This window comes from Lissotriton helveticus, chromosome 8 (assembly GCF_964261635.1).
Source record: "Lissotriton helveticus chromosome 8, aLisHel1.1, whole genome shotgun sequence".
Lineage (NCBI taxonomy): Eukaryota > Metazoa > Chordata > Amphibia > Caudata > Salamandridae > Lissotriton > Lissotriton helveticus.
Window position 1 is genome coordinate 127197875 of NC_136069.1, and position 25178 is coordinate 127223052.

Genomic DNA, 25178 nt, shown 5'->3' on the forward strand with positions numbered 1-25178 from the left:
TCTGCTTCAGGCTGGCACTGGACTGACCAGGGATCTAGGGCCTCTTTAATGCCAGGGATATCATTAGTTTACAAAGGGGAGTGAGAGGGAGTTCAACAAATCTCTCAAAAAGTGTGTGAAACTACATGCTAGTAGTCTAATAACTTTATTTTTGTGTGTTTAGAGTTAAAAAGATCGGGAAAGGTTGTGACTGTGAGGAGAGGTTGACATGTTTCTGAACTATTTCCTGTCTAAATATAGGGTCACAGGGCTTTCGTCAGAACCTAAACATTCACTCTCCATACTTTTTTTAGTCTATGTTGTAGATACAACAGCTAATACACAAAAACAATACATGTGTCTCGTGAGTTAACAATTCACCATCCAGCTGCATCCAAACTAAAACATAATAAAAATTGAGATAAAAGAGGCATGCACTATTCATAATAGAAATAATAATATATGTTTTAAAAAGCGTTTTCCATTTCCAGAGGCCACGCCAACTCTTGAGCAGAGGACATGCGCTTTGCCACTCTTACCCTATTGCCGTGGTGGATTTCACCCCCTTAACAGCCTTGTAGAGGACATGGAGGGAGGCCACCTGCTCTCTACACTGTATAAGAGGGGCCTTGCGCTATTGCCTGCGACAGATGAAGACCTGGGGGTATATTTACAATTACTATAGCATCCCTGAAAATCAGCAGGGATGCGCCAGTTATTGTGCGCCATGCCCACAGCCCACGATGTGATGGCCGTACCACACACCCCCAGCGTTAGTCACGCCCCCAGCCCACGCCCACAGCACAACGCAGACACGCCCACAAGGGACTACTTTGCTGGCACGGTTCTTTTTCCTTTTAAATGTATAGAGGAGTTGGCCTAACGGCTAAGGCACTCGACCTCAGACCTGGGGATCTGGGTTCGAGTCTCGGTAATGACGCCAAACATCCTGTGATTCTGGGCAAATCACGAATTCTCCCTGTACCTAATAAAAATGAATGTGTGTCCTCATGTAACGTAATTGGTGCTATGTAAAGCGCTCTGATACCTGATTCAGTTCGGGTCAAGTTCACGCTAAATAAAACTCTGCAAAAAAAATAAAAAAAAATATGGTCGCCATCTGCATAGCCTATGTCCTTCTGCTGCAACTGCCCTTTCCAACGCTGTATTGGGTGTTGTGATTGGTGCTGTGGTTACTGAGATTACCCGCCTCAAAGGTTTGGGCTCTCTTTATAATATTAGTATGGATGTAGAGGAAGGTCCCCCTTCCTGCACATAAACAATCTTTTACAAAATTGTCATTTTAGGACTTCCATGTCTGCTGCATTAAGCAGCACACATAGAAGTGAAAAAATGGCATTTCAAGATTGTTTATGTACAGGAAGGAGGACCTTCCTGTACATAAACAATCTTTCTCCTGCACGCAGACACACTTGCACTAAGGTGCAAGGGTGCCTGCGTTGGCGCTCCACTGCTAAGTGTAGCGCCAGCGCAGATGGGAAATGCAAGGCTACACCATATTGTTGTAAATATGTGCAGCCTTGCGTTTCTGAAGTGGTGGAGTGAGACGTTGAGCCATGACAGCTAACGCCTCACTCCTCCACTTCTGTTGTACATATCCCCCTGATTTTCTTATTAAGGAATGCACAACAGCACAACATGACACGACTAATGGGAAGCTAACTTATGAAGAAAAAAATGAACTGGCAACATGTGTTTTACCTATTTATCCTTTTTAAGTCTTGCGTTAGCCAAGACCATTCACTTTACCGTACAATATACCTACTTATAGGGGCTTTCGACCAGGTCTCTTCACCTGTTGGTCTATTCTGCCATTCCCCTTTTGGTTCTGCCCACGACAGCAAACAGCATGGGTCAATAGATCAGCCTGCTTAAGCCTCTTGATAACATCACTTTAGTGACTGTGGGCCATATTATCAAGAAAGGGCGATACATTATAAGCGGCAATAACGTATCGCCCTTTCTTGATAATACGGCCCTGTATTTTCCTCTTTTACAAGGCACCCATCCAGGCACAAGGAGTTTCATTTTGTGCCAGTGCTGACTGATGTGAAAACAAGAAGCTTTCAGAGTGAGCACAGGAATTATTCCCACTTTACCAGTTCCTGTCTTCTTCCAGTGCTGCTGTAAAGCCTTTTGAAGTGGATTGCCACTATTTCACTGCACATCATACTGTGTCCCTGGACTCAGATTCACAATGGGTCTATGATAAACTTTGACCAGGAAGAAAACCAACTTTATGGTGCTTAATTTGCAGCACACTTGTAACAGTTTTTTTTAAACATAGGTGAGGTGTAATTTGGGTTTTAGCACCCCATATTTATTACTGCAATCCCACTTTCCTTTGTTCTTTACATCTTCTTTCTTTCCTTCTTTCCATTCTTTCATCTTCTTTATTTCCTTCTCTCTAACCCTTTTTCTTTCCTTTTTTCTTTCATTTCTTCCTCCTTTCTTCCCTTTTGCCTTATTTTTTCTTCATTCTTTTTTGCTCTCTTTTTTCTTCTTTGCCTTCTTCCCTCATTCTTTTCTTCTTTTCTTTCTTTTTGACATGCAATACGTGGCCATGTGCAGCACAGCACTAAGGACGATGAGAATTGGATCAGCAAATGCCCTGATCACCATCAAGCCGGAGTCCAACATCCGAAGCAGGTGGCAAGACTATAGTGACAGTCGACCACCAAGAGGCCCTGTTGACTGGTCCCAAAGAAGGTGCACACCAATGCACCCAGGGAAAAGGAATAGATATTCATATGATGGGAAGTCTTGATGACACACATTTCAAATGATAGTGCATGGTGACCCACCAAGTAGAAAGAAGATAAGGAAGTGTGACAAGCCAGTTTGCACAGGAAACATGAAGGAAGGAAGGTCAAAAGTGACCAGGCCTGAAAGGCACTGAAAAAGACTTGTGCCACTGACTGAGTACAACTACACACACAAGTAAGCCACCAAGGTGACGCAAAGAGAACCCGGTGACAGCCCAGCAGGAGAACAGTGAGTAAGCCACAAGCTCGCAAAAACAGAGTCTTTACCCCGAGCTCAGTAGGAGAACCAAGGGTAAGCCGCATGAATGCAAAAACGGAGTCTCTAATTCAAGCTTAGCGCATTTGTCCAGACCCAGTCACCAACTGCTCAGCAACTCAGAGTGCCCATTCCATAAGATGCAGATGCCTGTGCAAGTAATAATGTAAGCTCCAGATACTCACAGAGCCGAAACCCTACGAAAGCCATCAGATCACCATTTTTTTAAACTATCAACAACCGAAGAAAGAATCCCTGCAACACTCAATGCAATGTGTCGACTCCTGCCATACAGGTTCACCATACTGCTTCTAACACCATAATGCCAGTCCCTATTAAGTGCATCACCACTAACATCCATGGAGCATTGAAACAACTAAAATGAATTCCGATGCAGTTCCTATAACCAAAGACATGTAACACCAATGACACTGTAAAAAATCAGTCAACCAATGTCTATCTGCTCACCCCATTTGTATACTCATTCTGTCGGTTGGAGCAAGCCTTATCCATGACCTTTCTACCCTTGCTGTTGCATGAGTGACTGGGCAGTGGCTCCTCAGTGCTTGTAGTGGCCCAGATGTGCACCACATACAATCTCAAAGCAGACCATTCACAGTACTGTGGCAACCCATTCAAGGAGCCTCCACAAGTGAGAGATGGACCTGACAGTGCTCCACTGACCGATGCCTTCAGGTACTGTGACATCAGAGGGCAGACTCTAACAAGTTGCAGTACGACAAGACTGTGTTCAGCAAGTCAAGCAACACCACCAAACCAGCTTTGTGACAAACTCAAACAATGCTCCTAATACACACATTTGTAACTGTTGACAACAACCGCAAATCATTCTGAGCATCAGCAGAGTAGACCACCTCTTTATTATGGACATGACTCCAGCCAGTATGCTTTCAGAAGGTCTTGAACGCCTTTAAACCAGTGTTCATGCCCTGTCTCACGTACATTAAATTATGAATGTGAGCAGAGATGTCCTGTTACAGCCAGGATCATCAGTCCATGTATCCATTGCCATCCTGCTTATTGGATTTAGAGACCAATAGACACAGTAGTGTTTAGTTTAGTTTGCTTTTTTCCCACAGGTTTGACTCGTTGTCCTTTTTTTTTGGATTTTGGGAGGGATGTAGCATCCTGCTGGACAGGTATTGAAGCACCCAATGCCCTTAGGCTGCATTAACACCCACCCCACATCCATCCCTCACAGGTGTCACCAGTCAGGTGGCTCTGTTAATAAAATAGCCCATGTGCATAAGCCAGAGGCCAGGTATGCACCACCACCTCTAGTGTCATAGGTAGTGATGTCAGCAACCTGTTGGCCTAGGGCCCACAACAACACGGGGGCCTGGGTGGCGAGGAGCATGAGGCTAAGCTGATGGGAAATGGTCTTCTGTCTACTCAGGCTTCAAGGGAATAGAGATTACATTCTGCTCAGGCATCACTACCATGATGGAAGAACTACCCTACACCCACTGAGACGACATTTACTAAGTATTGAGGGTTGTGATTATGTATAGGAATGTGATGCAAAAAGAACTGTGTAGTTTGTTAGGTAGCACTAGATGCCCCAGTGGTACTGTTCTGTACGTAGAAAGCTGCTATTACTCAGCAGAAATACTCAGTGGTACTCATTTTACCCCACTTGTAAAGATGAAAGTTTGGCTTGGTTTGCAGGAATGTGAGCTTTTCACGTGCTTGCGCCATCTGAAGAGTTGGTACGTCGATCCACCCATCTATCTGACGTGTAGGCAATTTGCACTTGGCTTAACATATAAGAAAATAAATTAGACATTGCTTATGAACACTACACTTAAGAAATTCTATACTAAAATGTACTATTTCATGAAAATGAAATTCAATATACACAATAATTATATTTGGCATTTTCATGTATTACTTGCTGTTAGAGATTATGACTTTTCATACAGCTGTGAGTACCAGGTATTTTTACTAAAACAAAATAAAATGATTTACTTTAGCACACAAAAAATCTACAACAATCACTAAATCAGAAATACGTATTTATTGAAACTTTACTATATAGTCTGCTATTTTGAGGTTGAGGGTCATAAAAACTAAAAAGATATTTCCTTTAGAAGTTGTCATTACAGTCATCCCTCTGCATTCCTCACACAAAGAAAGCTTCGCCTCTATTGATTTCTTTCTTAACTCATTCATCCACATAATTATGTATTCATATGACTTTAATTATTTATGTACTTATCTATTTATAGAGTTCTGTAGGGAGTAGAGCAAGGGTCCAATCATCACCGCGGTGTAGAATTATTTTAAATAAAGCAAGACATGCAGGGAAAGAAATGGAGCAGAAATAAATCAAATAATGTCATGAAATTTCAGGCTTCAACAAAGCACCTTTTTTAATAAAAAGACAATTACAGAAACAGTCCCGGGACATGCTATGCAGATGTTTTGGAGAAAAACAGGTGTGCCTTGAGAATCAGTCTGAACATCAGCAGATTGCTTTTTATCCTTAGGTGAACCTACCATGTATTCTGTCATTTCAGTGTGAGACTATAAAAAAGTGAAAGTACCTTGATACTTTGGTTGCATCGAGGAAGATGGGGGGTGCGGCCAAGAGATGCATTGGGGAGATGCTCCAGTTAGGGAGATGCTCCTGATTTCTCCAACCAACAGTGGTGATGCAGCAGTTCCGTGAGCGATGCACCGGTTCTGAGGGGCAGCAGTTTTGAATGCGATGGGTCGGGTTTCTCTGCGCTGTAGAGGAGATGAGTCGATTTTCTCGATGCAGTGGCTGTGATGTGTTGGTTCTGCTGCGGTGGTTGGGGAGGCAATGCAGCAATTCCGAATGCAATGTGCCAATCAAGTTCCCAAAGCAGTGGCGATGCGTTGAGTCTGCTCTCCCGCAGAGGATGAGTCAGTTCCACTGGAGTAAACACCTAGGTCCACTTCCTAGGGTTCTGAACTGAGGTGGCACACCTTGGCAGGACAGACTCACAATCAGTAGACACCAAGTGTTGATGCAGAAGGGTTGTAAGTCTTTTGTGTCCCTGAGACATAGAAACAGGACGCAAGCCCTTGGAGTCCCTCTGGGTTCAAGGGATGCAGGTTCAGTCCTTCTCATCCAGGCCAGAGACAGCAGCAAGCAGCAGCACAATACATCAAAACAGGAGTTTAGCAAACAAAAGTCCAGCAGAGTGGCAGTCTTTCAGCAGAGTCCCAGCAGAGTGGTCCCAGATCCAGAATTGTACTGAAGTTATGGTGTCAGGGGTACCGTATGCCTTTGAAGTGGGGGATACTTCAAAGAAAGCTTTGAAGTGCACAGTTGTCTTCCCTTCCTGCCCTGGCTCCAGACTCACTACAGAGGGTTATACAGCCCTTTGTGTGTGGACTAGACACACCCTAGTCAGGTGTAAGTGTGAGGCTGTGCCGAGCTTATCCCTCACATCTCCCAGGAAGGCCCATCAAGACACACCAAAGCTATCTTTGTGTGTGACTGTCTAGAGGGAATACACAAAGCCCAGCAGTCAGCCAATCCAGACTGAACAGAGACAGGCAGCAGGAACCAAATGGCTAAAGTAAGTAAAATCTAACTTTCTCGAAGAGGAATTTGACAAATGGTAATTTAAAATCCAACTTAACCATCAGTTGTGATTTTAAATTGTGGGTCCAGTGACGCACAACTTGAAAAGTCTATCTCCTCACAATTGGGAATTACACTTAAAAGATGTAATCACAATGTGATTCTAAGGGAGGGATAGGCCTTGCAGTAGTAAAAAATAAACTTGGGGGGGGGTGTTCACTAACAAGATTGTAACATTTTAAATTACAGGTTCTGCCTTTTAGATACATTACACCCTACCTTAGGGGTGACTAGTTATCAAAAAAGGGAAAGTTTAGAGCTGACAAGGGGTTTATCTTGCCAGGTCGAAGTGCCAGTGTAAAATTCACACTTACAGGCTCTGCAGTGCCAGGTCTGATACATAGTTATGGGGTTACTTTAGTGGATAGTATAATCAGTGCTACATGCCCACTAGCAGCATTTAATTTACAAGCTCTTGGCACTTGTAGTGCACTTTACTATGGGCGTATAAGGAAATTAAATGTGCCAATTGATTATGAGCCAATGTTACAATGTTTTGAGAAGAGAAAACATGCACTTTAGCACTGATTAGCAGTGGTAAAGTGCTCAGAGTCTCGAAGTCAACAAAACCTATGTCAAAAAAGGAGGAGGAGGAAGACAAAAAGTTTGGGGTGACCCTTCATAAAGGGCCTTTTTTAACAATGACTATTAATGCATTTACATCATTTTTTTTTTCCTATCTTTCAATCTATAGGTCAGTCCCCGCAATAGAGATAAAGATCTGGTGGGCCATAAAATTGTTCAACACATTACAGAGATTTTCTTCAGTATAATAAAAGTTATCAATAGTTTATATCGGGGTATTTCCCCATAACACATGCAGCAATTTATAAAATCATAAAATTCATCAGTAGAATTGTAGGAAATCGGGTTCCTGGTTGAGGAGGGTGAAAACCTACTCAAACAAGAACCATAATTCCTGTCAGGATGAAACACAAGCAAACCCCAAATTAACCTGTGCTTAACCTTCTTTTAGCAAGGCACAAAAGCAGTCAGGCTTAACTTAGAGGCAAAGTGTAAAGTATTTATGCCACATTTCAAACAGTAAAAAAACACAACACAAAAAAATACTGCACCAAGTTAGAAAAACAGAGAATTTTGAAAAATTATTTGACACCAAAACAACAAAAACCCAAGAACTAGTGATATGCAATTTCAACGGTTTAGGTGAAAAAAGTGAACAGAAGCACAAAGCAGCAACTGTGATTATCTGGTCTGAGAAACGGGAAAAAGTCACAAGTTAAGGCCATATGCAATGAAGCACGGGCTGGATACAGGGTCTGCATTAGGCCCGCTGAATAAGAGTGCCTTAAATCCTAATTGCAGAGGTTTGTGAGATCACGTCAAGTCTGTGTTGCACAGAAACAGTTCGGAGTAGGGGTAAAAGGAATTTCAATTCCGCCGGTAGAATTGGAGAAACTTGGTAATTCCATGTTACTCTTCAATTGTGGAATTACTGATTAAATTCTGCCACTCCGTAGGCTGAAATAATTAAGCCTGGGCGGTAAATTCCGTTCCGCTCGCGGAATTTGGGTAATTTCGCGGTTCCCCGGAGTACGCGAAATTACCCAAAATTCTGCGTCCCACGACTTCGCGAATTCTTTTTCCTTGTTCGCTTTCTAAAAGTGCGTGTTTGTGAGATAGTTTCCCCCGACCATGCAAAAAACGAATGCGAACTAAGCAGGAACCACAATCCTAGTCAGTGTAAGTCACAAAAACACCATAAACTTTTCAAACAGTAAAACTGTGAAAACATAACACAAAATGATACCACAAATGATTAAAACAGAGCTTCATTTAAGGAAAATATAAAGACCAAAATGACAAAAACCTAATACGTGGAACCGGAGTTATGAGTGTTAAAAGAATAAACTGAAACCCAGTCCTTAAAAGCATAAAGTGTCAACTGGGGCTATCTGGTCGCACTAGACTGGGTCATATCCAAAAGTTCAGGTTGACCATGATGGAGTGTGTGTTGGATATAGGGACCAGCATTGGCCCACAGCAAAGGACCTTGTTTGTGTCGAAGGAGATCTTGGGAGCAGTGGAAGCGATTAGTCGTTGTCGATCCTTAGGATGGAGGTAATGCTTTTTCTCCGAGCTGCGCAAAGTCGGATATGCAACAGAGATGGATGGGATCCCCCATGCCGTTGGTGATGTGATGCATTTCATCCTTGCAGCAGCAACTACGCGTCGGCATCAATGGAGATGCCCCAAATCCGAGCTGCACAACGGCATCGATGATTGGATGTTTGCTGGAGCAGCACTTATACCCACGTCCAAGGGCCCAGGACTGGATTGCAACCACTCAGGGCCAGAATCATAGATGACAGATTTCAGGCGCTGTAACATGTGAGTTGGAGGTTTTTTATGTCCCTGACACTTCAATCAGGAGGCAAGTCAGCAAGCCCTTGCTGTAGTGTAGCTCCTATTTTCCCAATAGGCTCTGCGCATTGGAATAGTACCTACAGCAGTAAAGGCCTAGACCAGACGTTAACTAGGTCTACTACTGTCGAAACTAGACTTAATTTTTGGGTTTGCCAGCTAAGCTCAGAGTTCGCTAGAAACTTTCTCGAATGTTCAAGGAAGGAATTAACTCCCCTGATTAGACAAGAAGGGATTTAGTTTCTGACAACCATAGAACATGACAACTTTGCTCTCCCCTAATCAAGAGTCAATCTCAAGAGTCGTGTGAGCACAAGGCAATTATTTTACTCAGTCAGTACGTGCATTCTTAGTCTCATCAGAATGTAGAGAAAAGGAAGAGACGGGCGTGTTCAATAAAAAGGTGTTATTTATTGATCAGTCTCTTTTCTCGTACAAGAGAAATGGATCGATATTATTGCGATACTTATAGTTAAGTAAAGTGCATACATTAGAAGCAATAGTATAAAATAATACTGTAAAAACATTGATATGGTTTCTGAGCCATATGATGTTTTAAAATGATTAAAATATATTTACATACACATATACATTTGACTAAACGTACTCAACTGGTGTTTCTAAATACGCCTACCCCGTGTACCTGACCTAAGTCTAATGCGTGGGCGGGAATAGAAAGTTACAGTTTAAGTTAAGTTTGTTTTTGCCAAGTGAATAACTAAAGAATTCTCTGTGAGGGGTTATTCAGTTCTGTACCTGGAATTTAGGATGGATGAGGAATGGTATCTCTTTCTCTGCTCTCGATATTCCAGGCTGCCTGCGAGGGCTGCCCAGAAGCGCCGGTGCTGGGTCTCTCGGTTTGAGATAGCAGCGCGTCTCTCAGCGCGTCAGGAAGGCGGGGCTGCTGCCTGCGGGGTCTGCTTCTGCTCTCGGCTTCGGCAAGTATGGCTGCTCCGTCTTGTCACCACGCGTGTGTTTGCATAGGGCAAGGTCGGCAATATTTATACCTTAAAGGTGCCGAGATTGACGTAAGGATGGACATAGGTACGTCAATAAAGATGTCATACGACTTGCTCGTTAGCACATTCTTTTGCAAAAGTTCTCTGTGAAATCAAAACAATGGGCGCACGGATTTTCCAGGTTGTCATAGGTTTGATTTGTTATGAGAACGTCGTATGCCTTATCAGGGGCTGGAGGAATGTCGCTTGTCTAATTAGATCTCAAGCGTTATGACCTAATCAGATAACACGTTCCTGTGCCGTAGTGTGACTGCGTCAGATAACGGTATCTGCATCATGGGGGTTTTCTTGCCTCATGGGCTGACTGTTAGTTAACTTGATAGTTAGTTTAACCAGAATAGGGTCAGGAATGGGGGGACTGATTCAGAACCTATAGAAATACACGACACCCACTCCACGCTAACTATGGTCATATCTACTAATCTATGCATAGTATAACATAGTACAACATACTATAGAGTATAGTGTATACCTTACCACCCCAAAATACATAAATGCATTTCGAAATTTTCAAATATACTGAAAAATTGCAGTCATATATATTGTATGCACTTAAGCTATGAATTAAATGCAAAAGTAAACACGCATTTTTATGCATTATTGCTTATTGGTATATGAGAAATACACATGAAATGGCTCTTAATATGGCTATACAGAAAGGAAGTTCGAGACCATTTCATCACATAATAAAATGTTTGTGAACATACCAGCGGGCAGCTAAAGTCTATATAAAGTATCTAAAATAGAAATCTTAGTTCTCTAGGAATAGTTTCTTACTTTAAGCAGAAGATCAATGTCCTGGGAAAAAAATATATAGAAAAATATTTTAAGCGGCTTGCTAAAAAATTGCTGTCCGTGAACTGGAGTGAAATTGTTCATGTGACTTTATTTTTAAAGTTGAAGGCCGAATTCAGGGAACGCCGTGTGCGAGTTTACTCAAAAGTCTCTATTTCTGTTCCGGAGAGAACATCATATCATTCAGGCTTTCGAAAAAACTGTCAACAGCTTCATGGGAAAGTTCCACTAAGTCGGAAATAGGGGTAACCATGCATTCATGCGCATGATTGTCTCCATTGACATTCTGATTTGCATTGCTGACAGAAGGTCGTACCTGTTCGATGCTGCTTTCATCTTGAACTTCACTACTCTTCAATCGTAGTGGTGAAGATTCCAGGAATGCCGTCATCAGAATTGGCAGCCTTTGAGGGCAGCACAGTGCGTGAACCTTGGTAGGAACCAACAGTGTATCTGCATCCACCGGCGCATCCGATTGTAGCGTCAGACAGGTGTCTAACACGCATTCTTCTCCGCATAGCAGACACCTTAGTACAGGTAAAACACACCTTTGCCACATTGGTCGAAATGATAGAAACCAAGTCATGTTTAGGTCTCTAAGCCGGGAGAGTCCCAGGATTTTTGATATCCGGTCCCGGTATCCAATGGCTAGGATCGTATCTTCCATTGTCGCGAGAGTTTGATCTGTGACAACGGGTTGCCATAACGAAAAATAAGGACTAGGAATAGGATTCCTGCAATTAGTCCCAGGATCAGGGGAAGTCCGCCAAAAATCGAATGGACGAAATCTGGAAAAATACCCAGTATGGCTTTGAATGGTGTTAATGCCATCGAAAATACTGTCTTAAATACCTTTGAGACCCCAGTGGTATCAGAAATATTTAAGATTTCGCTCAGGATTTCCGCGAAATGTACGGGGGAATTGGTTGATAGTAATGTATGTATCTCTGCAGTCGTCCTTGCGACTTGTAGATCATATGTTTCTTTAGATGACGTGAGCCTTGTAGGCGTCTGAAGAAGCACTGTTTTCATTCTGCTTAAAGTATCTATTCGAATAGAAGTAATTTTCAAACCGGGCCATGCCCTTGCCTCCCTGTCTGGAAAGGAGCTGGGGAACAAAGAACGTCCACAGCACTTGACCTTCGCCGTTGTAGTGACTAGATAAGGAGTCCCGGGCATAAGACTACAACATCTGCGGTCTACAATAAGAATGTAACTCCCATTATAGAGTCTTAGAAAGAATGGTTCTATTTCAGTTGCAGGTGCGCCTTGCTGGTGACATGAAAGGTTGTATGAATTCCCTTCACAGGCTCCGTGCAAACTAATACCGTTACACAGAAGCGTGCCGCTTAGTGACATAGCACAATTGTTGCCACTAAGAAACACTTTCTGTCCTTTGTTACTGACACATGCATGTGAATAGGGCAGGTTCCAAGTTGTTTTAAGGTACCCCTTTCCCAATTTCTCGTACATGCCAGCCTGTATATATTTTTGGCAGTATTGAAACCTGAAGGTTGAGATTGGAATATTTATGATTCCGTGGATTATCCATTCACTGACAGGTCGTTCTGACATTGTCATTGGTAATCTTTCTAGTTTTTCAATGCTCAAGATTGTATAATCAGCACCCTTCTTCGCCATACCGATTTGTCTATCAGTAAGGTTAAAGATTTGGAATAGTGACGTTGTGTTGATTAAACGCCAAGGCACATAGCCTGAACGCAGATTTTGTAACGTCCAGCCAAGCTGTACAATGGAGCGCAATTGTGACTGACCATGTTGTAATAACAGTAAGTCTTGCGATAATATATCGATTGCTGAAGACACAATGCTGTCCAATGAAAATATTCTGGAGGACAGAGTCATTAACCCATTGTCCACTACAGAAAGTGATTTTTCCAAATTGATACGGTCAATTTCTCGTATTCTCTCTGCTGTTTCAATTTGAGTAACCTTCCAGGCCTCATTGTATGCTGCATATACAGAGGCTGCTATGAAACGCTTTTGACGCTGTTTGCGTGGTCCCAGTCTGAAATCACGCAAGTCAGCACCATCAGTAAGTAAAGTTAGGTGTTGCTTAATTTCAGGCAGTGTGGAAGTTTGTAGCCATTGAAGGCATAATTTGCCCACACTGTAGGTTGTTATTATCCCTGGGTGATGTCTTTGAGGATATCTAGGGTCTGGCCTGGTCATTTTGAAACCCTGTGTTTTATTCAGGAATCTATCTTGACAGTTATTTGTATCTGTGGGCCAGATCAACCATTGTTTCCAATCAGGATGTGTTCTGTTTTGGTTAAGTATATGGCTTATGTCTATTTCTCCATCTGTATCAGAGTTATTGCTAAACATTGTTGGCTTTGGAATAGACAGGTTATTTAAATCTTTGATTTTGGCTAAGCCAAGACAGGTGGTTTGTTGAACAGTGTCATTTAAAAATATCATTTGTTCTGGGATCATGCAGGCTCTAAACAAAGCTTCTATACCCTGTACTTGCCATTCTTTTGTACCCCAAACGCTTTTCAAATCAACATTTTTGTCCCAATAATCAAATCCAAAAGTATTCATTTTTTCAAAGAATGAATCTGAATATATCAATTTTGTGTTGGTTATCATGGTTTTCATCCCTGTCTTGTTTGACAATTTGTAATAAAATGTTTCAGCATTAGTTATGTTAAAACCTGAAAAATATGAATATTTGTCATAAACGGTTCTAGAGCTCCCTTTTGGAGGTGTAGCACAATGTTCCCATTGATTATAATTTAAAACATTTCTAGGTTGTGCAGATTTATGCAAGAAATGGTTACCATAATGGTTATAGCAATACATACTATCATAATTTGTAGAACCTTGCAAATAATCATGTTTTGTAAATTTAGCAGACATTACTAAGTCAGACATCATATTGTTTATACTTTCAAAGTCCCAATCATCAGCAAATGAGTTTGGTTTTGCAAAGTCACTCAAGGAGATCTTGATTTGGTGTGGATATTTCAGGATCTCGACCGGACCATAAATTTCATAGTCAGTGTTGTCCCAGGCTACCCCACCAGGTATTGGAATTGCTGTGAAGTTGGCTGAAGAAAGTTCTGAAGAAAGTTCTCGTTTCTCGACGTGTGAAGATGTGTGTGGTTTGAGGACCAAGTTGATGTTCTGACTTGCTGTGTCCATTTTAGCATATTTTCCCTCAATGAAGCGTCCCAAGGTAAATACCATGATGAGCCAAAGTATGAGGATAAATGCACCAAAACCCACCCAAAATTCAATCCATGGAGTAACCAGATATGTTTCTTTCAGTTGTTTCAAAAGTTCCTTAGCTTTGTCTTTAAAGGATTTTGATGATGGCTGTGTCTTTTGTTCGCTGAAACCTTCAGAGGAATCATCGAAGTTGATGAAGTAACAGATGCAGTTCTGTCAATTGTTCCAATTGGTTCAGGATTTTTGTTTCTTGCATTTTCACTTGGAACTTCATTGTAGATTGGTGTGTCTCTGCTAAATGTCTTTATTTGGGTTTTCAGAGGTCTGAGTTCTATTGCATTGTTGCATAGTCCTTGTTGTTCTTCTTTAGGCGTTTCGAATGTGATGAGCCTCTTTGTTAGGACCTCTGTACTGGTAGCAAACCTTGGTGTTCTGCTACTTATTGGGAGTCCACTTGGCCTACTGTTTGTTATCGGCCACATGTTGTGGTTTTACCAGGTCGATGGATACAACTCGGTTCTCCTTTTTTCCAGCAAGTGGCGGTAGTACAACTGATCTTGTCCCGTTGACAGACAAGACAGGAACTGCTTTTCTGTAAGAAGGCCCAAATTCCTTCTTTACCGCGATCTTCTCCCTGACTAGATCCCCGACTTTTGGAATCCAGACAGGTCTTGCTGGGACAGGTGGTGATTCTTCAGTGGTTGTTGGCTGTTGTTTCAACTGTATGTTGCTCAGGTCTTTTCTTGTTTTGTTTAAGTCCTGCAAAATAGCCAAACGGTCTTTGACATCAAAGGTTTTTTCTATTACCACTGAAGTCTGACTATCAAGGTCAGAGATCAACATCCTAGTTCCGAATAATAATTCGTACGGACTGAATCCCTTCAGAGAATTTCTTGGCAAGTTATTCAGACTACGTTGGACACTTATTAGATGTTTGACCCACCCAGCTCCCGAACCTAATGTCCTTTCCATTATAGATTGCTTTCTGCCTTGGTTTTTTCTTTACACCATCCCATACCCTCAGGAAGGAAGTGAGAAGATTCCCGCTGGGCTGTGCTCATTTGGCCATTCTTTCCCCCCCCAGGCTGGATTGCCTGAGGAAAAAAAAATAATAATAAATGGTCGAACGTAGCATGCTCTTAGCGTATATGCCATTTAGACTCGCAAATCTTGTATAACAGTCCGGACGTCAGCCGAGTGCTGTGGATCTACATTATAAGTGGAACTAGCCTGTGTATGTTAATCGCAAGCCATTCTTTTTGTTGGTAATATTATCTGCCTTGATACGACGAGGTATTAAACTGCTTCTCTCCCCACTGCGATCTCTGTTGCAGTTTGGGCAGTTTTTTACAAACATGGTGTAGTGCAGGCTCATGCCTGGCCACAAGTACCGTGATTGTAATTCTTCCAGAGAATCTTTTAATTTAAGGTGTCTGAGACCCTCACCCATGTGTGCGTCTGCGATTAACAAGTGTCTCCTGTCCATGTTTGGAATCACTCTATCCCCCACTCCAGGGATTCGAGCAAAAGGGACGGAGTTTGCATCGATTATGTATGTATAATTGAGTGGATAATTGATCGGTAACGCTGAGCAGTCGCCTTTTGATGACGTTTTCACCGCCAGCAATGTTTCGCCGTCAATGTATTTTAATGTACGCTTTTTTCGATCTACGGGAGCCGGTTTACTGGCTGCCGCTGCGGCTGTTTCAGCCAATGAATTCCCTACAACGTGAACGCCATCACGTTGATGACTCAGTGTATGTATCACGTGAGTCTTTGGTAGTTCTTTTTGTAAAAGAGCTACTTGTTCCCAGAGCATTTTATGCTTGATTGTTCCACCTTTCGCATCCTTGAAACCATTCTGAAGCCAGATCTGCAAGTATTCATTATAAGATTGAACGCAATAATACGAATCGCACACTATGAGCGTGGGGAATTCTCGATCGGTATTTTCAAGCGCCATCTTGAATGCTAGTAATTCAGCTCGCTGAGCTGTACAATCTCCTAGGGATTGTGTTTTAGTGAGGGTTGGTTTAAATTTCCCTTCGTGCCAACGACCTTTAACAATCGCGCACGCAGCACTGTAAGCTTGTTTACCCCCTACTGCGGGTTGTGCTGATCCGTCTGTATATATTATACAGCCGTAGTCATCTAGAGGCAGAATTTCGGTTGGCGGAGGACATTCAAATTCATATTGGAGAAATTCTTGTGTTTTTAAATAAGGATCAAATTCGTACATCACGTCTGTTGCAGCAAGAGAGTTAGCCCATTGTATCCATCTTGGATGGAGTGCTTTAGCATTTGGAATGCTTGCCTTTGTTACCGCCTCTAAGGCTGGTATTGGTGTCACGATTATTATTCGTTTACCTTGTGCCAGGGCTCGTTCTTTTGCTATAGCTGTCTGTGTTGCTGTAAGAATTTTTTCCGTTGGGCTAAATTTCATTTCAGCCTTAGTGTACAAGTGTGATTTGAATGCAATTGGTACCTTTTCTCCCTCATTAGAGGTCAGGTATGTGAATCCGCATTTCCCTGGGATGACTCGGATCACAAGGTTGCGTGTATTATCACGGGTTTCTAATTTTGTCTTAATTAGCATGTCTGTTTGTAAGGATCTCAAAATTTCTGTGTGTGTTTGAGTCCAACTGGATCTTTTAAAGTCTGGTTTAATTAGATCGTAAAGGGGTTTCACCCTTTCTGCGTAATTTGCAATGTATGTTCTTCCGAAATTTAGGAAGCCTAAAATTGACTGTAGGTTTTTTAGTGTTTTAGAAGCTTGGATAACGGCACATTTCTCTAGGAAATTGTCTGCCAGGCTTTTACCTTCACTTGATAGCTCATAACCTAAGAATAGGACTGTCAGATGGGCAATTCTGGACTTTTTGAAGTTGAATTTGTAACCCTCTGCAGCGAAACCAAGTATTATGGTGTTCACTCTTTTCAAGTGAGTCTCCAAGTCATCATCTGTTAAGTAAATGTCATCGACATAAGATAATGCTTCATCATCATATTGTTGTAGTAATTCTGTTACTCTCGCTGAGAATACCCCCGGGCTGTTCTTGTACCCCTGGGCTAACCGACAGAATTGTTTTTGAGTGCCATTTACTGAGAAAGCTGTTAAATATCTGCTCTCTGGTGCTATGTTTTGACAAAAGAATCCATTGGAGATGTCCAAGGTTGTTTTGTATTTTTTGCGCACTATGTTATTCATTAGTGCAGCACTGTGTGAGTTTTGCACTGCAAAAGTTTTGCAACATGTGTTAAGGTGTCGGTAATCCAAAACTAGACGGTATGAATTGTCTGGTTTGGAGACCGGAAACAAAGGATTGTTCATTTGTGAGGTGCAAGTTTCAATCACCCCCTGGTATTCTAGCTGATCTAGTATTTCATTTACTTGTTTTTTAGCTTCTTGCTTAATTGGGTACTGCCTTTGTGCAGTAGGTTGTGATTTTAACTGGATTTTGTGAGGAGGAGAATCCTCATCCCATCCTACATGATTTTTATATAAAGCAGGTGCTAAGGCCACTGCCCACTTTCTAGCAAGTGTATATTTTTTATGAATCGGGATTTGATTCGAGAAGGCAGGCATAATTACTTCTTCGCCATGAGGGCACTCCCTGACAAACTCTGGTGGCCAGTCTTTTTCAGCTAGAAGGATGTCATAACCCTTGGAGAGGTTATCCCAAAATAGTCCCCTTATTTTCCTAGTCTTATCTCCCTCTATACGTAATGTTATCTCGTATATCTTGTGGGGCTTGCTAACTCTGGTATCTGCAGTTTCCACTTGAAGATATTCATTCGTGTCCACTGTCTCCAGATGATTCATAAGGACTTTGCGAGCTATGCTCACCTCTGCTGCGCTGTCTAGCATTGTCTGAGCCCACTCTCCGTTTTTCAGTTGTGTCCTCAGTATTCTCGGCATTGTTAACTACCTTGATACTAGCTACCTTCTTTTTTGGAAATTGTGATTTCTTTTTCAGTTGAGCAGGTTCCTTGTCTTTGGACTTGGCGTGCTCTTCTGATCGTCCTCTTCTTTCCGATTTCTGCGAGGAATTCTGAAAAGATTGAGAGGGACGTGTATCAATGTCTTGATATCTATCAGGTTTTTTAATATTATCCCTATTTCTAAGGTTATATCTATTCCCAGAGGGGTCACTTTGCGGTGACCTCTGTCTTAGGTTTGGAGATTTCTCTCTTCGCCTAGGAGACCTTCCTCGGGACTGGAATTTCTTTTCTTTAGGATTGGATTGTTTGTTTCCATCCCAGTTCTTTTTTGGTGAATTATTATTATTAAAAAATATTTTTTCTGGACTTGTAGTCAGTTGCGGTTTTACTGGTATTCCACCTAGACTATCTCTGCCTAGTTCTTCATAGGATTTTTCTATGATTCTGGCAATTTCGGCTGGTTGGTCTGCTATGTCTGTCTCTTTTAACCTCTGGCGGATCGCCACGTTAGCTGCTTCACCTTTTATGTTGGCTAGTAATATAGCCGAGACCTGCTTGAAGTCTTTTAGTAATTTCATACCAAGAGTTAAAGCAGGTTCTGGACCGTATTCATCTTGAATTTGTTTTAGCACATCTGGTATCACCGAAATGGATGGGACACCGTGCGTTTTTGTATAGATGGAAGCAAAGACTGTACCCCAAGTGTCACAGTCCTCAATGTGTGGTGCGATTCCCATTGGGAGACATATAGTCAGAATCCTGTGTTTTTCCAGCGGAGTGGTGTCAGGAAACACCGCCTCTATTTGGGTGATTTTCTGTGCCAACCAGAATGGTATTTGTTCCCGTTTAGCTGGAACTTTACCTAGGCAGGATTGGATGTTCTGTGGTGTAATTTTATTTGTGTTCCCCTGGTGAGGGGTCAGCTGTGGAAGTTTAATCGCTGGCTGAATTGTTGAAGTCCGCATTACATACTGAACTAATTGTCTATGAATTTTTAGTAGTTGTTTTAGCTGTATTAACAGCTCTGCTGCAGGCATTCTATCGATGTCTGGATGTGGTGTGTATCCGGCTAAGACCGGCCACGTTGCTCCTGGTCTTCCTAAAGGACCGAGCCTTGTAATGTGATTGTTATGTTTTAGGGCGCCATCAAATAAGAGCAAATGCTCTTGGAATTTGAGTGGTACTTCCACCTCCTCGAACGGAGTGTATGTTTCAGGAGGTTCCTCTACTTTGTAATAGTGGAAGTACTTTGTTACAGCATTTGCTGCTGGAAAATGTATCCATGTATAGTATACCTCCGTCTGCCGATATTCGTGTGCCTCAATTACGAATATGACTGTGCCACCTCTAGGTGTCAGTCCATTTTCTATAAGTTTTAAGGTTATAGATCTCCTTTTGGCGACCTGGATGAGTATTATATCCGGGTCTGCTGTTTGCATGGTAGCATCAGCATCTGCTATTTCAGTAGCTAATCTAATTGCCTCTCTTTCATCCTCACTCTCTGCCATTTTACAGAAAGGATGGTATTATGTTTGTTTGCAGATCAGGTTTCTTATGGAAACAGAGATTAGATGCACAATATTCTGGAACTGTTTTATCCTTCAACGTTGACTAGACCAAGAACCATACATAGGAGTTCCCTCCTGCGAGGTTTTGGAGGATATAACCTTTCACCCACTCCAGACGTCTTTGGAGTATTTGGGAAAAGGGGTCTGAGTGAGAAAGCACGACTGAGTTACTCTAAATGTCTTACGTTAGTTTTATCGCCCTTTCCAAACGCGTTGGGCGCCATGTAGTGTAGCTCCTATTTTCCCAATAGGCTCTGCGCATTGGAATAGTACCTACAGCAGTAAAGGCCTAGACCAGACGTTAACTAGGTCTACTACTGTCGAAACTAGACTTAATTTTTGGGTTTGCCAGCTAAGCTCAGAGTTCGCTAGAAACTTTCTCGAATGTTCAAGGAAGGAATTAACTCCCCTGATTAGACAAGAAGGGATTTAGTTTCTGACAACCATAGAACATGACAACTTTGCTCTCCCCTAATCAAGAGTCAATCTCAAGAGTCGTGTGAGCACAAGGCAATTATTTTACTCAGTCAGTACGTGCATTCTTAGTCTCATCAGAATGTAGAGAAAAGGAAGAGACGGGCGTGTTCAATAAAAAGGTGTTATTTATTGATCAGTCTCTTTTCTCGTACAAGAGAAATGGATCGATATTATTGCGATACTTATAGTTAAGTAAAGTGCATACATTAGAAGCAATAGTATAAAATAATACTGTAAAAACATTGATATGGTTTCTGAGCCATATGATGTTTTAAAATGATTAAAATATATTTACATACACATATACATTTGACTAAACGTACTCAACTGGTGTTTCTAAATACGCCTACCCCGTGTACCTGACCTAAGTCTAATGCGTGGGCGGGAATAGAAAGTTACAGTTTAAGTTAAGTTTGTTTTTGCCAAGTGAATAACTAAAGAATTCTCTGTGAGGGGTTATTCAGTTCTGTACCTGGAATTTAGGATGGATGAGGAATGGTATCTCTTTCTCTGCTCTCGATATTCCAGGCTGCCTGCGAGGGCTGCCCAGAAGCGCCGGTGCTGGGTCTCTTGGTTTGAGATAGCAGCGCGTCTCTCAGCGCGTCAGGAAGGCGGGGCTGCTGCCTGCGGGGTCTGCTTCTGCTCTCGGCTTCGGCAAGTATGGCTGCTCCGTCTTGTCACCACGCGTGTGTTTGCATAGGGCAAGGTCGGCAATATTTATACCTTAAAGGTGCCGAGATTGACGTAAGGATGGACATAGGTACGTCAATAAAGATGTCATACGACTTGCTCGTTAGCACATTCTTTTGCAAAAGTTCTCTGTGAAATCAAAACAATGGGCGCACGGATTTTCCAGGTTGTCATAGGTTTGATTTGTTATGAGAACGTCGTATGCCTTATCAGGGGCTGGAGGAATGTCGCTTGTCTAATTAGATCTCAAGCGTTATGACCTAATCAGATAACACGTTCCTGTGCCGTAGTGTGACTGCGTCAGATAACGGTATCTGCATCATGGGGGTTTTCTTGCCTCATGGGCTGACTGTTAGTTAACTTGATAGTTAGTTTAACCAGAATAGGGTCAGGAATGGGGGGACTGATTCAGAACCTATAGAAATACACGACATTGCAGTCACTCTGGTTCTGGGTTCAAATGATGTGGTTCTAGTCCTTCTCACCCAAGCAAGGATGGTAGCAGGTCAGCACAGAAAGAAAGCAGTTCTTCCAAAGCGGCAGTCCAGCAGAGTGGTAGTCCTTAAGCAGCACAGCAGTTCTTCCTGGAATTGTCTCCACTGGTCCAGACGTGTACTGAAGTGATAGGGTCAGAAGTCCAGCTCATATACCCAGTGGTGCCTTTGAAGTGGGGGAGACTTCAAAGAGGGGCTTTGAAGTGCACATAGATCCTCCCTCATCAGTCCTGGCTCCAGCCTCACTGCAGGGGAGTGTTCAACCCTTTGTTTGGGGACAGGACGCAGCCTATTTAGGAGTCAGCTTCTCCCTCCCATCCTGCCCAGGATGACCTATCAGGATGTGGATGGCCACTCAGTCACATCTAAGCTCGTTTTGTGTGTTTCCCTGTCCAGAAGGAATGCAAACAGTCCAACTGTTACCCCTCCAACATGTATCGGATGCAGTCTCCAGACACATAGGGCTAAGAGCAGAAAATGCCATCTTTCTAAAGGTGGTATATTTAAAAGGGTAATATCAAATCTTACGTTACCAGTAAAGCAGATTCATCATTAACTTTCCAGCGATATGCAACATGATATATCTACTCCTTGTCAGTCAGGTATTACAGCTTATAAAATGTCATAAGAAATTCCCAATGTTAACCTATGAGAGGGGTAGGCCTAACACTAGTGAAAATCAATTTGGGTGTTTTTGACAACCAGGATATGCAAAATGTAAAAGTATATTTCCCCAGCTTTTTATTACACAGAACCATTCCCAATATGCTACCTAAGGCCTACCTTAGGGGTGACTTATGTATAATAAAAGCAGGCTTTAAGGCTTGGCAAGGGGTTTTAAATGCCAAGTCAAAAAGGCAGTGTAAATTGCAGTCACAGACTCCACCGTGACAGGCCTGAAACAGATTTCAAGTGTTACTTGTGTGTAGCAAAATCAGTGCTGGCAGGCTCACTAATAGCATTTAATTTACAGTTTCTGTGCACTCTACAAGGGACTTATAGGTAAACTAAATATGCCTTATTGATAAGTCAGTCAAACCATGATTATGGGAGAGAGCACATGCACTTGGTTACTGGTTGGCAGTGTTAAAGTGCTCAGAGTTCGAAGGCCAACAAAATGTATTCTGCAACATTAGTGGCAAGCAGGTGAAAAAGGTTTGGGGGAAGACCAGCATATGGTTAACAGGGCTGGAAGAGGGAGCAGTCCCTCTGTGTTTAAAAACCACTGCAGAAAAAGTTAAACTGCAGCTGCTTTTAAAGATAGAGGGACTGCTCCCTCTTCCAGCCCTGTTTTCACCACTCCACAGCAGGGCATGCTTCCCAGCACCCTTACAAACTAATGTAAGGTTGCTAAGTGATATGCACTGGAGTGGATACCCCTTGGTGCCCTTACAAACTGATGAAGGGCACCAAGGGGTATGCACTGTACTGCAGTGCATACCCCTCGGGCCCTTACAAAAATATGTAGGGACATAGAGGGATAGGCAGTGTGCACTGCACATTGCAATGCCCACCTTGACCCTTTGCGGAATCTTAGGAAATTTAAATCCATTTTATTAAATCCAATGTAATTCAATGAAATGAAACTGACAATTCTGCCCTCCCCTAGTTCTGAGATGCTGCGAGGCCGTGAAGTGAGGTCCTATGTATTTGTCAAGGATGCCGTTGACGATGGGCTTGCAATGCAAAGTTCTGGAACAAAGTAGCATTGTTCACCGGTGGTTCTGAGAAGCTGAGGGGCTGTGATGCGAAAATTTGCTTTGTCTTCAAGGATGCCTTTGTTGAAGGGCTTGCAATGCGAAGGCCTGCATTGAGGATGAGTCATGCAGCAGCAATTATGTGAAAATTGTTGTCTGCGATGCAAAGTCCTTCATCTGGCATACATCACACAGCAGCCGTTCCGAAGCAGAGCTGTGGGAAGATGCAGGACAACAGCTGGGCTGACAGAGCACCCTAAGCCCACATCCAAAGGTCTGGGACTAGGGTGGCATTACTTGAGAGTAAGACTCACAGCAGACAGAGTCTAGGTGCTGGGTTCAAGAGGCCAGCCAACTTGCCTTTGGAATCACTCTGTTTGTCCTGGGATAAAGATGCAGGTTCAGTCCTTCTTACTGAGGCAGAAAGGCAGCAGGAATTAGGGCAACAGAGTACGAGTCCTTCTGACAGAGCCAGCACAGCAGTCATTCAGAGTTTTCCACAGGTCCAGAGTGTGAGAAGTTGGCCTGGCATATGCTGTCCACTATTCTAGTGGGCACCTTGCACCAGTCCAAATGACCCTTATTGATGGTAGGTTTAAAGACAACCTACATAGAACGCTATCCTAGTGGTAGCTGTGGAGAGCAGCCTTCAGGCTAAGTCTTGAAGGAATGTAAAGCAGCTTGTTTTACCAGTCTATAATCTTGTGAATGACTACATGAAAGGAGAACCACACCAGGTATATATATAAAATGTATGTATGTATTCTAAACACATCCCTCTAGTCTCTTTATGAGGCTAGAGGCAAAAGTACATACAGTAAACTTATTTATCACACGGTAAGTTAGCACAATATACATTGAGTCCTAGGGGCGTACAAAACCATATATTAAGAAAGTGGTATAAGAACCACGACTGACATAGATACAAGGCCTAGACCCTTTAGAACCGCTGGGACCACCAGGTACCACCCAAGGCAGTGACACAGGGGACACCCACGGGGGGCGTGTGCAGTGTCTAAACACAGCGGTGAATCACCATTAACTTCTACGGGAAAATCGCGGTTGGAATTTTAAAGATTAAGGACACTTCGAAGAGGACTTGGAGCAAACCCCTTTAGAACTAGGCAGTTCTAGAGGAAATACCCATGGGAGCACCGGAGTACTCAAGTTACCTCACCCAGGGAAGCCTGGTGTATAGGTGTTTTTTCGTGTCAGGTTTTGCCGTTGTTTTCTATGGCGAGCTGCTGAAAGATGCTGCAGGTGACCAAGTGCGAAGTGTCTGGGTGGATCCAAGGGTTGTTAGATCTGAGGAGCAATGAGAACCGTTACGATGCTAGCGAGGGTGGTATCTATGAACCGTAAATAACGAGATTAATAGGTGTACGCATTTTCGCTACGCTACTTAGAAGGGTTCGTCTTATTTACAGGTTTCTTCATTTTTACCCTCGGGTTCCATTTTAGATACGGCATCCATTTTGTCTCTTGCCCTCACGTAGTCAGCGAACAGACAAATGTCCGCCTCATGACCCTGTGATTCCCGAGACTGGGGGATGACACGGCAGAGACAGATGTCTCCGCAGCTGGGTAATCTTCCCACCTTGGCCTATTGTTTCAGCCTTGCATGCTCTCGGCTCGAATCCTTTGATCCTGGGATTACGCTTCCGACACAACCTCCCCACCCCTTCTCCTTCTGTTGTCTGACTTCCTTGCACCTGTTCCTGTCTCTTACTCTCGTCCTTTTACAACTAGAGTGGAATGTGCATAGCAGCAGGATAAATGTGCTTTTACAGTTGGGAACCGACAAATGTTACTGTGATTATGTTCCGGGTTTCCGACACCATGAATGAAGCCTTTTAAGTTTATTGTGGGAACTGAGTTGTAACCTTTTGTTCCTTACGTTATTGAATGCTGAAAATGTGTATAAAAGGAGCGACGCACATTTGCAATTTGAAGCAGGCTCTTGGAACCTACACTCTGTTGTACTTCCCATGACTTTTGCATCCCTGCAGTAATAAACGCTGATCTTTGACGCCGAAGGAAGTGTCCCGTGTCTCTGTCACTTGTGCGCCGAACAGGTATCCTACGAAGGTTTCAGGTGTTGTCCCCTGGCACCGCTGGTACTTAAAAGTCCAGTCCTTCAGTTGGCGCCCAACGTGGGGCGACATCAGCGGTACCGGTCCAAATCCTGACGATTGCGAGGAACTTCGTGTGAAATCTCCGAGGAAAGGTGCACCCCGCTTCATCGATCCTGTTGTCGA